General features: G+C 46.0%; 1 protein-coding gene across 2 annotated transcripts in view; it reads left to right on the top strand.

The window, feature by feature from the left end:
- Positions 1-7,037: 7,037 nt before the first annotated feature.
- Miox (Myo-inositol oxygenase) overlaps positions 7,038-17,086 on the top strand; it is a 35,090-nt gene continuing 25,041 nt past the window's right edge. The window contains exon 1 of one of the 2 annotated variants that reach the window (XM_037425353.2): positions 7,038-7,193. The gene's annotated coding sequence lies outside the window, so the exon portion shown is untranslated. The remainder of the gene's footprint in view (positions 7,194-17,086) is intronic. The other variant, XM_037425352.2, reaches the window with a different exon arrangement.

Raw genomic sequence — 17,086 nt, 5'->3', positions numbered from 1 at the left:
TATTTCATAAGCTAGGCTCGTGTGATACTGTACCATCAATAAATGCATTAGCAATATCTAATAGCGCGATTCTTAATACTTTGAACCTAAACAAAGACAACAAAGACTCTGTGTTGCCATTCCCATTGGGTGAACAGCTGCGCCGGGCAGCTGGCCTGCGCTATTTTGGCCTAACTACATCACATTATAAAAGTTATGTCCACTAGAGCATACCCATTGTCAACCTGCACGTGATTCACCTCAAAGGACCCTGAAAATGCCGCAAAGGAATGGCTTGTTGTTTGAGCGTTCGGCGCCTCCGTACGTCACTGACATTTTTTTCCACTTACAAAAAAACTGTATGGATTGCCGCGAAATTCACACTTGCTGAAGACCATCTTTACCTTCAGCATCTAATGTTATTGACAAGCACGACAAACTTAAGATGTAATGAAGCTAAGAGCTCAAATTGTTCGAGGCGACGCGCTTCAGATTAAGTGCGAATGTAGAGGGGCCCAGTGTCTTCGGACTGTCTTATAAAAGTAACCTGACAATTTTATCCTTCCCATAGCTGACTATGGCAAATGTGGCCAATATATTGGACATTGTTGCCCAGTGCACCACCGCTTCCAAAGCGCTTTCCTGTTCCCGGGAAGTGTTTTGCGCGGCTGCTTGTGGGACTCGTGCTGGCATCTCGTGAATACGGTCAAAGTCAGTGCACTTGCCGCCTCACAGGAGCACTCTAAGTGGCGGCGCTGAGCTTGAATGACTTTCACGGCTGCCGCCGAAGAATCGAATTTATATTCATTCCTGGATGTGTGAAAGGGTACTTAAGCATGGATTCTTCTTGGTACGAGGTTGAAACACACAAGTTCACTCATATATGAGCAGAAAATGCGGTAGTTTTTTTTGCATGCGCTGCAAACAAAAACATGAACAAAAAATGGTCGCAATGATTGCAAATACACGACAGTATGCTCTTGCGCTCTTGCGGCACTCTACGAAGAGTATTACGTTTTTCGCTGCAGTTCTTTTCTTATTACATAAAAAAAAACATTACGTATTTTCTTGTGTAGGCAACAGGCCTTGTGTGCGTCATTCCACAGCTGACAAAAAATTGCGGACGCATAATCTCTGCCTTTTCGAGTTGAACGTGATAGCAATATCCTGTCCTCAGTGCATTCTCTGCAATGAGTAACGTGACTTAAACCACGAGTAGTTACGCACGTGAAATGTTTTCGAAGTTGCTATAAACCGTCTAATTGGTGTAAAGGAAATACGCGCTGTAAAGTGTGCGCCTTTTGTAGTGGGTGGCTGACTTTAAACCAGGAGGTAGTTATAATCACCCGTGCTGACGACAGGTGGCAATCTACGCTTGCACCATGCATTGTTATTGTCATTTTACTCGTAGTATTGTGAAGCTAGTGTACAGTACGTGAGTGTTTGTAAAGAATGAACGTTATTTTCACTGCATTTTCAAGTATAGAAAGTTTCTTTCACTGTATTTCTAAGCAAACGCTTCGTGTGTTGTAGAACACCTGTTTGGTACTCTTTAAAATGCTCTTTTAAAAAAGCACAAATGTGAAAAATATGCTCGAATCAGTATGAATGACGCATGAATGACGCGCGAATGTAAAAAAAAAAAGAAGCTTCTCAAATTGCAAAGAAAAAAATGATATTTTTTTCGAAGTTCACCTTTAGTATACCCTGTGTCCTTGGGGGTAGCAAAGTGGTCTTGCACACAATCCGACAATTTGAGGTCAGTCCTAAGGTTAATTGTCTTAAACCGAAAATGAAAATGAAGAGCGCGCAGACATGGCAAGACTGAGACGGTAATAAACAGGCTCCATCAGCTGAAGGACCCATACACGAAGTTTAGTATCGATCGCATCGCAAGGGCGCAACTAAACACAGCACACAGGAAGAAACAGACGAGGACAGTCCTGTTCTCCTCTGTTTCTTCCTGTGTGTAGTGTTTAGTTGAACCCTCACCAACTCACCCAACAGACTCTTTTGCAGCATCGATGCTTTGTGGACATTTCATCTCGCTTTGCACATAGCTATGCTGTACGCGTATGTAATGTTTTTCCTTTTCATTAACATACCTCGAGAGTTTGAGCACTCGAGATTACGACGTGCAGATCAAGGCCGGCGTCGGCACAATGCGTGACAGCTGTTCCGGGAGTATTTGTCAAAGTGTCGTTCGCCCGCGTGCTCACACCTAAGTACACCTGAGAAATTTCACGAGTGGCGATATTTGAGAGCGGCGATACGACATTGCGCCAAGTGCTAGAAAGATCCCTCGGGTACGCGATCATCGCTTGCTGCGGCGATAAAACTTCGCCGATCACTTCTCTGTGTTTGTTTTGAAAGAGTGATAAGCTGTTAACTTGGCGAAGTTCCGGCAGCGAGCTTTTCGATATTCAAGTCTCAGGCCATTCGACAGTTAGTGGAGCAGGAGCTATAGTCATTCAAGTAAAAAGCAACATGAACGAGTTTTTTTACAGCGAACTCGTTAATGGTATAGTGCCATGAGCACTCAGTCTGAACACGGGAAAGTGCACAGCAGGGACATATTAGCTACGCAGACCTAGACAAACAAGAATATCGCGCATGCACAATGCGTTAGAGGCGATGCTTTGCCATCGCGCGTACGGAGTCATGTGATCGCCCCTTCATCGAAGGTGCTCACTGAAGAGGTGATGCGCTCTATCGTGAGATGACCACGCCGCAAACAAACTGCGCATCATCCCAGGTTTTCTTTATACACCCCTGATATCGCCCCACCGCACAAGTACCCATGTTCACTCAATTTCGTACTCTAAAGCGTACCTTCACTAAACGCTACCCCTTGACTTGAGAAAGTCGATGGAAGCGCCACCTCTAGGCCGAGCGAGTCACTGCATGCCAGCGATAGTCGGCATCGATTCTAAAAAAACGCAGCGTCATTTTCAGTTGAGCAGTGGCGCAGCGCTCAGCTCTGTCAAGTGGAGAACTAAAATGAAGTCGAGGAGCGTTTGTGGATACGGGGGTAAACGTGCTCGTGAACGAATTTACTACATTGGTCTCAGATTTGCGAGTACTCGTTGTCGGGCGCCAACGGTGTCGCTATTTCCATGCGCAGTCGAGCACGTGCCCATAAACAGGACGAAAGACAGACCACATCAAGAAGTGTACCAGAGAACGAGAATAAATGGTGCGCAGCGTCATAACGCAAACCTGGAAGAGCATGCGAAATTTATACTTTATTTGTTCATCATCATCATCAGCCTGGCTACGTCCACTGCAGGACAAAGGCATCTCCCAAGTTCCGCCAGTTAACCCGGTCCTGCGCTTGCTGCTGCCAATTTATACCCGCAAACTTCTTAATTTCATCTGCCCACCTAACATTCTGTCTCCCCCTAACCCGCTTTCCTTCTCTGGGAATCCAGTTAATTCCTCTTAATGACCAGCGGTTATCCTGTCTACGCGCTAAATGCCCGGCCCATGTCCATTTCCTCTTCTTTATTTCAACTATGATATCCTTAACCCCCGTTTGTCCCCTAATCCACTCCGCTCTCTTCTTGTCTCTCAAGGTTACACCTACCATTTTTCTTTCCATTGCTCGCTGCGTCGTCCTCAATTTAAGCTGAACCCTCTTTGTGAGTCTCCAGGTTTCTGCTCCGTAGCTAAGTACCGGCAAGATACAGCTGTTATATACCTTCCTCTTAAGGGATAATGGCAATCTCTCTGTCATAGTTTGAGAGTGCTTGTCGAATGTGCTCCACCCCATTCTTATTCTTCTACTTACTTCAATCTCGTGGTTAGGCTCCGCGGTTATTACCTGCCCTAAGTAGACATAGTATTTTACAACTTCAAGTGCACTATTACCTATCTCGAAGCGCTGTTCCTTTCCGAGGTTGTTGTACATTACTTTCGTTTTCTGCAGATTAATTTTAAGACCCACCTTTCTGCTCTCCCTGTGAAACTCCATAATCATGAGTTGCAATTTGTCCCCTGAGTTACTCAGCAATGCATTGTCATCGGCGAAGCGCAGGTTACTAAGGTATTCTCCATTAACTCTTATCCCTAACTGTCCCCATTCTAGGCTTCTGAAAACCTCCTGTAAGCACGCGGTAAATAGCATTGGGGAGATTGTGTACCCCTGCCTTACACCCTTCTTGATTGGTATTCTGTTGCTTTCTTTATGAAGCACTATAGTAGCAGTTGATCCCCTGTAGATTTCTTCCAGAATGTTTACATATACTTCATCTACGCCCTGATTCCGCAGTGTCTGCATGACGGCGGATATTTCTACTGAATCAAACGCCTTCTCGTAATCTATGAAGGCTATGTATAGTGGATGGTTATACTCTGAGCATTTCTCTATTACCTGATTGATAGTATGAATGTGGTCAATTGTTGAGTAGCCTGTTCGAAATCCTGCTTGTTCCTTTGGTTGATTGAATTCTAATGTTTTCTTTACTCTGTTAGCAATTACCTTTGTAAGTAGCTTGTACACTACAGAGAGTAAGCTGATCGGCCTGTAATTCTTCAAGTCCTTGTCATCTCCTTTCTTATGTATTAAGATAATGTTAGCGTTCTTCCAAGACTCTGGTACCCTTCCCGTGAGACACCTCGTAAACAGGGTGGCTAGTTTTTCTAACACAATATGTCCTCCATCTTTCAGCAGATCTGATGTTACCTGATCCTCACCAGCAGCTTTGCCTCTTTGCATGCTCTCCAAAGCTTTTCTGACTTCTTCTATTATTACTGGTGGGGTGTCGTCTGGGTTACTGCTAGTTCTTATAGTATTAAAGTCGTGGTTGTCTCGGCTACTGTACAGATCTCTGTAAAACTCCTCCGCTATTTTAACTATCCTATCTCTATTGGCAGTTATTTTGCCTTCTTTGTCCCTCAGTGCATACATCCTACTTTTGCCTATCCCAAGTTTTCTCTTCACTGCTTTGAAGCTTCCTCCGTTTCTCAGAGCGTGTTCAATTCTCTCCATGTTATACCTTCTTACATCGCATACTTTACGTCTATTAATAAACTTCGAAAGCTCTGCCAGTTCTATTTCGTCTGTTGTACTTGACACTTTCATGGTTTGACGCTTCTTAATTAGGTTCTTCGTTTCCTGGGAAAGCTTGCCAGTGTCCTGTCTAACTACCCTGCCTCCAACTTCCACTGCACACTCCGTAATGATACTCGTCAGATTATCATTCATTGTATCTACGCTAAGGTTGGTTTCCTCACCAAGAGCCGAGTACCTGTTCTGCAGCGACACTCTGAATTCCTGTACTTTCTTTCTCAGTGCTAGCTCATTGATTGGCTTCTTGCGTATCAGTTTCTGTCGTTCCTTCTTCAAGTCTAGGTGAATTCGAAACCGTATCATTCTATGGTCACTGCATCGTACCTTGCCAACCACTTCCACATTCTGCACGATTCCTGGGTGTGCGGTTATTATAAAGTCTATTTCGTTCTTATTTTCGCCATTAGGGCTCCTCCATGTCCACTGGCGGTTTTCTTGTTTTCGGTAGAAGGTATTCAAAATCCGCAAATTATTGCGTTCTGCGAATTCTAGTAGTAGCTCTCCTCTGGCGTTTCTAGTGCCGATGCCATAATCTCCTACTGCCTGGTCTCCAGCCTGCTTCTTCCCTACCTTTGCATTAAAGTCGCCCATCACTATAGTATACTGTGTTTTTACCTTACTCATTGCCGATTCCACGTCTTCATAGAAGCTTTCAACTGAAGCGTCATCATGGCTGGATGTAGGCGCGTAAGCCCGAACTACCTTCATCTTGTATCTTTTATTCAGTTTATTTACAATACCTAGCACCCTTTCATTAATGCTATAATATTCCTCTATATTGCCAGCTATGTTTCTGTGAATTAGGAACCCCACTCCCAGTTCTCTTTTGTCTGCCAAGCCCCGATAGCAAAGGACGTGCCCATTCTGTAGCACCGTATAGGCCTCATATGTCCTCCTAACCTCACTGAGCCCTATTATATCCCATTTAACACCCTCTAGCTCTTCGAATAGTACAGCTTATTTGTTAACGCAGCCCCAAATACGGCGACAAGAGCAGAAGAGCGACACTGTCCTGCGTCGTGCTTCTCGCGCTGCCATTTTCTTGTCCTGCTTTTGCTATGAACGCAAACGTCTTAGCGATGACTCTTTTCTTAATTGACTGGTTCACGCATTGAGACGACGAATGGTACTCGAATGATACCTGTTTTCCGCGGTTGGCTGCAGTGGCTAGAGCGAGGGTCGGTCCACTTGGTCAACACGAGCAGCCAGCCACGCGTGGTAGATAGCATAGCGTCAAGCCTAGGACAACGCTCCGTGATAGCAGCTCTAAGTGGTCATCATCACAACCTTATTTTTGGAGTTGAGCGTTCGATGCACTTGCTCGTTCGGTTTCTGGCTGGCAAAAGGCGCAATCTCAAGCAGAAAGCTCAGTGTCAGGCTTGGACGTTCGTTTCTTGGGTGCTGACTCTCGGAATGATGCGGCTTTATTATAGGACACTAACTAGCTAGCGCGTGCCCCACCGTGGTGGTCAAGTGGCTAAGGTACTCCCAGGTCGCGGGATCGAAACCCGGAGGCGGCGGCTGCATTTCCGACGGAAGCGGAAATGTGTAGGCCCATGTTCTCAGATTTGGGTGTATGGTAAAGAACGCCAGGGGGGTCGAAATTTCCGGAGCCCTCCACTACGGCGTCTCTCATAATCATAAGGTGGTTTTGGGACGTTAAACCCCACATATCAATCAATCGCTCAATCAATCAAGCTAGCTAGCGTGCAGCACGTTTTTTTTTTAGCATCCTGCGCAAGATCGGGAAACACCGAGTTGCTTGAGCAACAGGAGTGAGGCGTCATTGGAGCAGCCAAACACGCGCCGGTTTTTACGATTTGCTTGCACGCAGCTGTAGCGGATAACAACGCTGTGTGTGCTGGTGTAATCCTTTACCGCGATTTGTCAGTGACCAGCACGACGCTCCGCTTGCGTCGAGATCAGCGGACGATAAGAACGGCACAGAACGGAGAGCAAGAAGTGACCGCAGTATCCTGGCCCAGATAGGCGAAGCGTTGTCTTACTAGTGGCAGCTTTGGAACGCACTCGGCATGCACAGTGATACTTCAGTGTGATATACATAGGCAGAACCTGGAAACACTTGCATCGGTATATCAGCGCTGGCCAGAGGGCATCGTGAAGGCACAAAGTATTCTACCAGGTATGAATAATAATGATAATAATAATTGTTACGGCTTTACGTCCCGGTGAGCATATATCACCAGGTGTTCTCTAACGTGCACCCAAATCTAAGCGCATGAACATCTAGCATATTGCCTCGTCCGAAACGTGATTAACGCGGCCGGGATTCGCTCCCACAGCCTTTGCGGTTATCAGTCGAGCATTATAACCATTAGACCACCACGGTGGGTTCGCAAGGAAGGATGCCCCCTTCCCCTAACTTGGCTATTGACCCGATGTTGCTGTCAGAAGGCTGGTGAATCCGGAGCCCATAAATTCCTCCGCTGCAGCACGTTTGTGCCGTGCATTGGTACATGTGGCACCGCTCGAAACAAGCTATCAAAGAGCGTAACATTAAAATTAGGCTAAATTCTGTGCTTTGACTCGTGAAACCCATAAGAGGGAACCTTACCTGCGCCATCCAGCGTAGCAGCGCAACACCTCAGTTGCTGTAGGCGACCTTGGTGGCTTTGTGAACTGTGGCCGTGCATTTTAAGAAGGCATTTTGAAACTGTATATTTAGAGCCCTACGAAAAGAGACGAAGCATATAAATTCATGCGAGCTGTACAACCCTATCTGTTTTGCAAGTGCTTAGGAAATTTGAAATTTATATCGCCCAGTTAACGCAGCCCAGCCGAAACAAGCAGCTTTTCTTTTCCACCCCGGGCTTGGAAAACATGACGGCTTCCTTATGTAAAAGGGCCTTGATATGTTGTCTTGTCGTGGTACGTGCACTTATCATGTGACACGTGCAATTCATATCGACAGCCTGCACAAGGGGCGTAGCCAGGGGGTGGCACGCCGGGTCCGTGCCCCCCCCCCCCCCGAATTGTTTTTGTTGTTTTTCGCTGTGACACAGAGACTGAAATATTGAATTGAATCGAATTGACTTTATTTCTTCTGTTTATAACAGAAAGGAAGCAGAGGCTAAAGGGCATGTGGCCTGATAAAGGCATCTGCTCTTACGACAGTTTGGCACGCAGGCCGTACATAGCACAAGTCAATACAAAGTATACTGTACAGACATATTCCACTGAATAGTCCCGAAATTAAAAGTACATGTGTACAAAACAGGGGAAGAGCGAGAATAAACACGTTACGTCTGCAAAGAAACAACAAAAAATGTTACATAATACACTGATAGGTCATTTTTTTTTCAAGTCAACAACTAAAATTTGCAATTAGGGCACAGAAATTGAAAATACATACAGCAGCTTTGTCAGACAAACTCAATATTTTGGGAAATGAGCAATGTTTTAAAAAATTCACTTGACGCTCCCATAACTTCGTCGTGAAATTCATGTATTCTATTGAGTACTGAAGGCGCTTGACCATATAAAGCGCACTCCGCCTCCTGAAGTCAAAAAGATACCCCCCTCCTGAAAAAAAACAAACAAATTTCTGGCTACGCCTCTGGCCTGCACGTGACGTAATGAACGCAAAACATGGCTACAGCATGGCGCCGTACATCCATGAAGACAGCATAATCAAGCGGCGATCAAATTGCTTCAGTGTGAGAGCGACGTCTCTGGAACATTACTGGGTGTCTGTGCATAAGTAGTGAAGGAAGCAGCGTGTGATATACTGATAGCGCTAATGTGACGTCACAAAGTTCGCGTGCCGACGTATTTGTGTTCTAACGTGGCTGTTTTGGTGGCGTCAGTGCAAGCCGTGTACATGTGCGCCATTCGACCGGCGTGAATTTGTACCAGTCATTCTAGCATATGCAGAAGTTTTGACCGTCTGTGCATTTAATATTCGTAGGTGTGAGCCCCTTAAGACCACACAATGCCTGTACACCACCGTCCGGCATCTACTGAAGATATAGCGCAGGTGCGTGTGAACGAACCGGAACATACGTCAACATCAAAAGGCTGCTATCCAGAACGAAATAAAAGAGCACAACACCCCAAAAACACCATAATATAACGACCCATCAATAAAGGCATGCGACAGCACAAAAGGGTAAGAACAAAAAAAAAGAGGCTCTTAATCAGAACGAAATAAAAAGTCACGATTCATGATTAGATGCACGCTGCTTCGCCCCATCATCACAGCATTTACTTCTTTAATATGGGAGGGGGGGGGATCTCTTTTACTTTAAATGATTTGGAATGCTTTTAACTTTATTCAACATGAAAGCAATGGCAATTAATTAAAGTTTTCAAGCGACCCCAATCCTTGATGCATGTGTCTTGTAGTGGTTCACGCGTGTTGGCGTTCAAATGCATTGGTTTGTTTCATGGAGAACATTGTGTTTGGTCGCGCTAAAGAAGCGGATGTCGGGGGGCTCGTAAGAAGAAGCTCATGGTTTAGATCTGTTGTGACAGGTGCCGCCACGATCCCGGCTATTCCCAATTTTCAGTAAGCTCAATCGGCTAATTTTCATTACGTATCGTTCCAGTTGTTAGAACATTATCTTAATATAAATTCGTTTTCCTACAACATATGCATCCAATATAACTCTTAATACGAACCACAACCATTGATGTCTATTGTTGGCTTATTCTAGATATTCAGACGGTACGCCACGGTGGAGCAGTGCTAAAAGTAAGGTGCTCGGCTGCTGGTCCGAAGGTTTGAGCCCGGCCGTGGCGGTCGCATTTCGATGGAAACGAAGTGGTAGAGGCTGGTGAGGTGTCGGCGTACGTTGAAGAACACCACATGGTTGAAATTCGCGAGTCGCTCACTACAGCGTCTCTCAAATTCATAACGTGATTTCGGGGAATAAAACTGCAGATATTATTCAATTATTTGGATATTCAGACAACTGGATGTGAGCATTCGACCGAAAGTGATGGGCGTAGAAACGATAGTGTCGCATGGTGTTCGTTCTACTAGATATAGCACCAGTCTTTCGGCTGGTAAAATTAGTGCTTGTGGTACTACATCCCTGAACCCGAGTGCGGTAATTGAGGTCCCCATGATGCGGGAGCGGCATTGCGTCTCATTATCGAGTCGTGGTTTGGGGCTTGGAACACAACAATTTATGCATTGAATTACCCACCACTGTGGCCTAGTCACGGGGCTCGACTACTGAAGTGAAGCTCGTGGGTTCGAATCCCTGGTAGTTGTGGCCAGATCTCGATGGACGCAAAATGCCAGAGACTGTGGCGTGCTTAAATTGAGGCGCAGATTAAAGGGGTCGTGAAACGGTCGCTTTATAACGACAATGCGGCACCATCGGCAGCCACATGCGCTAACTGTATCAATAGCCCGAGTGAACCTACATAGAAGCTTTGCCTATCGAGGGACGTGGAACTCTGTGACATATCGAGCACGCGCAAGAGGCGCTCATCGGCGTCTGCCATACGCGATCCGCGTTCCACAAGGACGCTGCTTAATATGACGTCAGAGTTCAAGTTAGCGCTGATTGCGTATGACAACGACGCTGACGAGTGTCCCAGTTGCACGAACGCAAGCACCGAAAAGTTCCGCGTTCCTCAATAGGCGAAGAATTACTTATGATGACGTCACCTAGTTAGTGCGTGTGGACGCCGGTGGCTTCGCATTGTCGCTTTAGAGCGAGCGTTTCACGACCCCTTTAAAGAGCCCCGGCTGGTCGAAATTTCCAAAGCTCTTCTATACGGTGTCTCTAGTAATCATATCGTGGTTTCGGAACGTAAGCCCCCACAAAATATTTTTATTTACTTTAGTTTTTCATAATTGAACTGTGCTGCTCGACCTGCTGCTACTACATAATTGAGCAACCAGGTACGATGTCCCATGACCTAATTTTGCCATGGCTACGTATTAACTAAAGTACTTCCGAAGACCGATAGATAAGGACCGTACGATCCTGGAGGGCGTGTCGTGAGAGCCCTGCTCTCTTCGAGCGTGTCGTACGAAGAGCGAGTTGCCAAGTGGGCATCCACATCGACTGCTTGGTAACAAGGGCAGGACGGGATAACGTGCCACGCGCCGACGACACCGTATCTCGAAGCGCCAGAGCCTCGCTCCATCTCTGTCAACGGGAATACTTGTCGCCTCTAGTAATCTCCAAAGGCTGCCGCCTCCGATTTTGCCGGCAACTACGGCTTCGTTGACCTTTGCGGATGAAAACTAGGGCGGCAAACAAACAAAGATGCATAAAAATGAGCTCACAATATCTGCGCCTCACTTGAAGACGTGAGAAAGGAAAAAAGTGAAAAACACCTGAGCGATTTCACCTGTATCCTCATGGAATAGATGTACACGGCTTCGATGCTTCGACGTAAAGTGACGAATCGCTGATTTTCTGGGCGAGCTATCAGAAAAATTGCGCACAGCTGAGCAGCCATCCGTCACGTGAGCATAACTTGGGTCACAATGTGTGAGGATCGCTACGTGTTTCGTTTTTTGTAATGAGAATATAAATAACAAAAAGCACAACAGAAATGCACGTGGGAAAGGAACGCACCAAATACGGGTTCTTAGGGAAAGAACAACCTACCTAGCTTTCACTTCTGATGTGTGAAGAGCCATTTAAGCTGAAACCAGACACTCTTGTGCAAATATTGCTTCAAGTAAATGAAGTTACCGGAGTATCATTTGTTACAGGTAGTTTCTTGCCATCAGTGTAATTACCAAAGACAACTACGCGAGAGTCTCGACCATTGATTTATGAACGTTGATCAAGCTTCATGTCAGTGTCCTGTGCTTTAGTAAAACAGAGAAGTAGAGGGCTGGCTGGTCGTCTGTAAGATTAGAGAACCGGCAATGATTGTCCATAAATGGCTTGCAATAACGTCACTGTAACAGCCGTGTTACAGTTCAGAAGCAGCCCAGGACTGCTTCTGGACACTATCACCTGGGCTGCTTATTCACGCGAAACTGCCCACACGCTCGGATTCTGGCCTCTCAAGAGAACCAATGGCGTTTATACTATCGACGACACCAAGACGTGCACGTTTCGCCCGGCCCTTTGGCACTGCTGTGGTCTCAGAGCAGTCAAGTTGGCAAAACTGCTTTCTCGATACACAGGTCCGTACCGATTCTCTCACGTGGTTACTTCTGTAACTTAAGAAATCAATCCTGTCGTCTTGTCGCCTTCATCTGCCCTGCAGGTCAGTGATATATAACGCGTGGCACGCTTGAAGCCCTACCCCTCTTCCGGTGACATTGAAACCTGGATGCGCCCAGACGCTGCTTCTGCCACCTGGGATCATGCTACATGCATGTTGCAAATCTCTAGGATCATGCTGGTGTGTGCCGGCGAGGAGGATGAAGAGCTCAACTTATCAGCGCTGCAACCACTGCTTTAAATACGCATTATCTACAACCTCGTGGAACAGGCATCTCTTCTTTCACGTAGCAATATAAATAACAAAGCAATGACTGAAGCCTGATACGGGAAGAAAACTGGATGCTTAGTGTTACAAGCGTGTACTTCAAACAATCATATCACGACTTACGCTGTTACTTACGTTGTCTCTCGAAGAAGATACTATAGAAATGGCGTGTACAGTACGTCACTCCAGTGATAACACCCGTCCAGCTGTTGCTTGATAGGACCAATGCGCAGCGCTAGAACACGGACACTGCTGACAGTGTCCATGTTCGATCAAAATACGCTTGAAGCATTCGTTTTTTAGGGGCAAAGCTTCTTACGCCCTGGGTCGTATGTCCCGCGTCGTCGTAGTCGTCGTAGTAGCCAGTTGCATTACATTGCATGTCAATAAAAAGGCGCCACAGCATATCTACGGAGTGAATGATGATGAGTGGGGCAAAGCGTCCATCAGTCCGTCCCTGCGTCCATCCGCCCAGCGGCCGTCCATGCGTCCCTCCGTGTGTCCATCCGTCCGTCCGTATATGCGCCCGTCCGTGTGTCCGTCCGCCAGTGCGTCTGTCCAACCGTCCGTCAATGTGTCCATTCGCCCATCCGCTTCGACCCACTCATCATAATTCACCTTGTGGATATGCTGGGATTTTTTTTATGTTTAGTTTGAAACTGTGTCGTTCTACCATTATAATTTTTTTATTAGGAGGCACACCTCCCAAATAGAGCAGTTGCTAAAAATGTAGACGAGACGATGATGCGTGTATGTATAGGTGTATGAATATTAGGGAAACTAAAGGAACGAAGGAAATTTGCTGGAACCATATATATATATATATATATATATATATATATATATATATATATATATATATATATATATATATATATATAGGGCATGCCACGAGAAATTCGGCGTGAAATCTGACATGCTATCCACTGAGGCGTACCTGTAGCTCAGGACTGGAAGACATTTGCGAATTTCCCCATCGAATTGTGGCCGCTAGAGAAGATGTGTTTTCCTTTAAAACAGAGAGAGACAACTATATACCACCTGATTCGGATATGCACCGGGCTTGCAATCGGAACGTTCCCGTCTCGAGCGTACTTCCGCTACATTACTACGACCGGATATGACGTAGAATTGTAACGGTTTGGGCTATGGGTACTGCCTGATCTTTGGCGCTATAGCACGGGAAAACGACAAAAGGCGGATATGAGGATTTGATAAACGACAAATAATCCCTAGGAGCACTGCTTTCCTTTATACACAACATCGGTATGCAGCAATAATAATAATAATAACAATAGTAATAATAACAATATTATTTGTTGGGGTTTAACATCCGAAACCAACTATATGATTTAGAGAAGCGCTGTAGTGGAGGGCTCCGGAAGTTCCGACCTTCTGGAATTTTTTACGTGGACCTAAATGTAACTACACAGTCTGGCATTCTCACAACCAACGAAAATTCAACCGCCGCGGCCGTGATTCGAACCCGCTCTGCGGGTCAGAATAGTTAGCACTTCAACCACTAGACCACCATGACTGGTAACACTGCAGCACAAATATAAAAGACAGACAGACAAAACATTATGTTTTCAAAGCAAATTTGCATGCGAATGACAGGGAAAAAAATAATTGAATTCAGGATCTCAGCAGGGCGTCCCCTATACGCACTATATGAGAGGCTGGCAGTGTTTATGAAATAAATATATACTATACAACATGCGTTAAATTCTGATTCCTTGTTACGTTTTTTTTACAAGAAATAATTTAAAGAGTAAGCTAGATCTATATACACAGCAATGGGTATAATTGGTAGTGCTGCCCATGCGCCACAAGGAGATAAGAATCGCTCATTTAGTCAGTCAAGCAAGCAGGCGAGCAATCATTACACCATTTCACTGAAAGTACCACATCAAGGACTGCACGTACATTCGCGTGGCTGCTTCTCTCTACTGAAAATGGTCTGTCTTCGACCAAATCTGCATGCTTCTTCGTCAATGTCTACGCAGGACGCTCTTGAGCCGTCCAAAAGTTATTGCGCCATCTTGCTGCGTCTTTGGTTTGTTGATATGACGACGGCTGACGCGATGCCCATGGCGCAACGTGTTTGGTTTGAGTTCTGCCAACCCCTATGATCGCCCAATGCCGCTTATCTCTCTCCTACTTCGCCTATTCTTCGAATTCTGCTATCTAGAAATCACGCTGTGTGCTCAAGAGGCATGACTGAGGTTCAACGCGAGAGCGTGAAAGGAGAAAGGGTGGACTGGGTCGTCCTCGTTACACATTACGGCGTTGGGGCTGTTATCTTGTCGAGTAGCACGTGTGATCCCCCCCGTGAAAACCTCTGCAGTTTGGGAAGCGCTGCTTCGGCGTGGCTTTCAAAGCACCCTTTGGAAGAGACTTACAAGATATAGTTAATGACTTTATTTAAAAAATTAGCTCCGTGTCTGCGTTCTGTTAAAGCACCCTGTGGAATGCAAGAGATTTACGAGAGATTCACAAGATATAATTAATGACTAATAAAACAAGTTGGCTGCGCGTGTGCGTGCTTTGCTGCAAATGCCGTAAAAAGACGATAGTCTTCTGCAGGTCGTGCTACACGTGTACTGCTCTTATCCGCGCCCACCCGTGATGCTGTTATCTTACTATTTTAGTTCTGCCAGGTGGCAAGAGAAAGTCGTCGTCTGGGGGTTTTTTCGTTCATAGCGTTGCATTTTCAGCGCAGCGTAGGAAACACAAGGGTCTTTAGAATTGCGTATCTATGTATTTTTCAGTAACTGAACACACCACCTAATATTTACGCATTGATGCTGCGCCTCAGATATGTGTAATATTTGCTTTTTGATCAACAAAGTTCACAAGTACTAACGCAGCCACCAGTTCAAGAGGGCTGTGCGTTCAGCAAGTGGTTAGACGTTTGCCAGGTGGCTGAATCGTGTGACAGACAGTGACAGACAGATAGACCAAATTTCTGCGTTCAAGTATCCCAAAGACTATCGTTTTAAAAGAAAAACTGACACCATTCCCACCCTGATTGTGTGCCACCAGCTGAACTGCGCAGCGCACTCGCATCTCTGCTCTGGTTGCCGTTTTTCTCAAGCGCGCTGCTCCTCGGCCGTGGGGCAGCCAGCCCATGCTTGCTACGGACAACCATATGAAGACCGCCCCCTTATGCATGCCCCAGATGCGACTGGAAAGCGAAACCAATCTTATACTACTTTTGCTTTTAGGGTCGAAACTTTTTATAGCGGCACCCGTTCGTCCCTCGTAGCCGTCGTAGTGTGTAACAAGTATAACATTTTGGCCTCCAAAGTGGTGGCGGTGAGAGATTTCTTCTGTTCGTTGTTGAACAATAAAAGATAGTGCTCAATGTACATGCCAATGGCTGCTAAGGGGGAACGAGAGACAGGAGCATTCGGCTTTTAGTTAGCACACACGCTGCAATCCCCATTAGCAGCCAGCCATTGGCATGTACATTGAGCACTATCTGACAAGAAAGGGTTGCTACGTTATACTCGCTGGGTGTAACCTCCTTAGTTTTAGAAAGGTTTAGCGAGCGTTGAGCCGCAGTGCCATGAATACAAAGAACTCGAGGTGGTTAAACTTTGGGAAGTAGATACGAAGCGCAAGCCGTAAGAAAGTAAAAGCCCAATTCTCCTGTCTCCCATTTCCCATTAGCAGCCATTGGCATGTACATTGAGCACTATCTGACAGGAAAAGGTTGCTACGTTATACTCGCTGGGCGCAACCTCCTTGGTTTTAGAAAGGTTTAGCGAGCGTTGGGCCGCAGTGCTATGAATATAGTGAACAAGTATATACCATGAACTCGAGGTGGTTAAAGATGGGAACTAGACCCGAAACGCAAGCCGTAAGAAAGTGTGCGTGTGCCACCTCTCGTTTAGTCCTTGGAATGTCCGCTGGATGGCGGTTCTTCTATATGCGGAATATATGATGAATGATGCGAGATGGTGGTACTTGGAGTGTTGACTAGATGGACGAACGGACACACAGACAGATGCATGGACGGACGCACGGACGGGCGCACGGATGTACGTGTGGACGCACGAACAGACGCTCGCCCGGACGGGCGGATGGACTCATGAACGGTCACACTGACGGACGCATGGACGGACGGAAGCAAGAACGAATGGACGGACGAAAACTTCGCCCCACTCTCCATCATTCACTCCGTGGATATGCTGCCAATTTTTTATTCTTCTTCTCAGTAGATTGCATTGATTCGCCTTTTCCCCGTCATAGTGACGTCACGATGACCTTATAATTACGTCACACCTATTGTTGACAAATGACTTCACGATGACGTACCCACAGGAAGATCTTTCGCATCACTCAGCTAAATTCGTATTGGCACCGATGTCATTTGTCATGTTCGATGAAGCATCTAAGATGTTTACCTAAAAATGCGAATCTTTTTCGCGAAGTCGATATGGCATAAAGTGTTATAAAATGGAATAACTTTTCTGGCTCGTGCATCTTCAATATATTTTTCGAAAACATGTGGCAAGGCAGTGTAATGTCAAACGTCATGCGAGGTCTTTTAATGTGGCGAGCTGGGATGGGGGGCACTCGTTGTACGCCTCAGTA

This window comes from Rhipicephalus microplus, chromosome 5 (assembly GCF_043290135.1).
Source record: "Rhipicephalus microplus isolate Deutch F79 chromosome 5, USDA_Rmic, whole genome shotgun sequence".
Lineage (NCBI taxonomy): Eukaryota > Metazoa > Arthropoda > Arachnida > Ixodida > Ixodidae > Rhipicephalus > Rhipicephalus microplus.
This window is presented reverse-complemented; position numbering and strand designations above follow the sequence as displayed.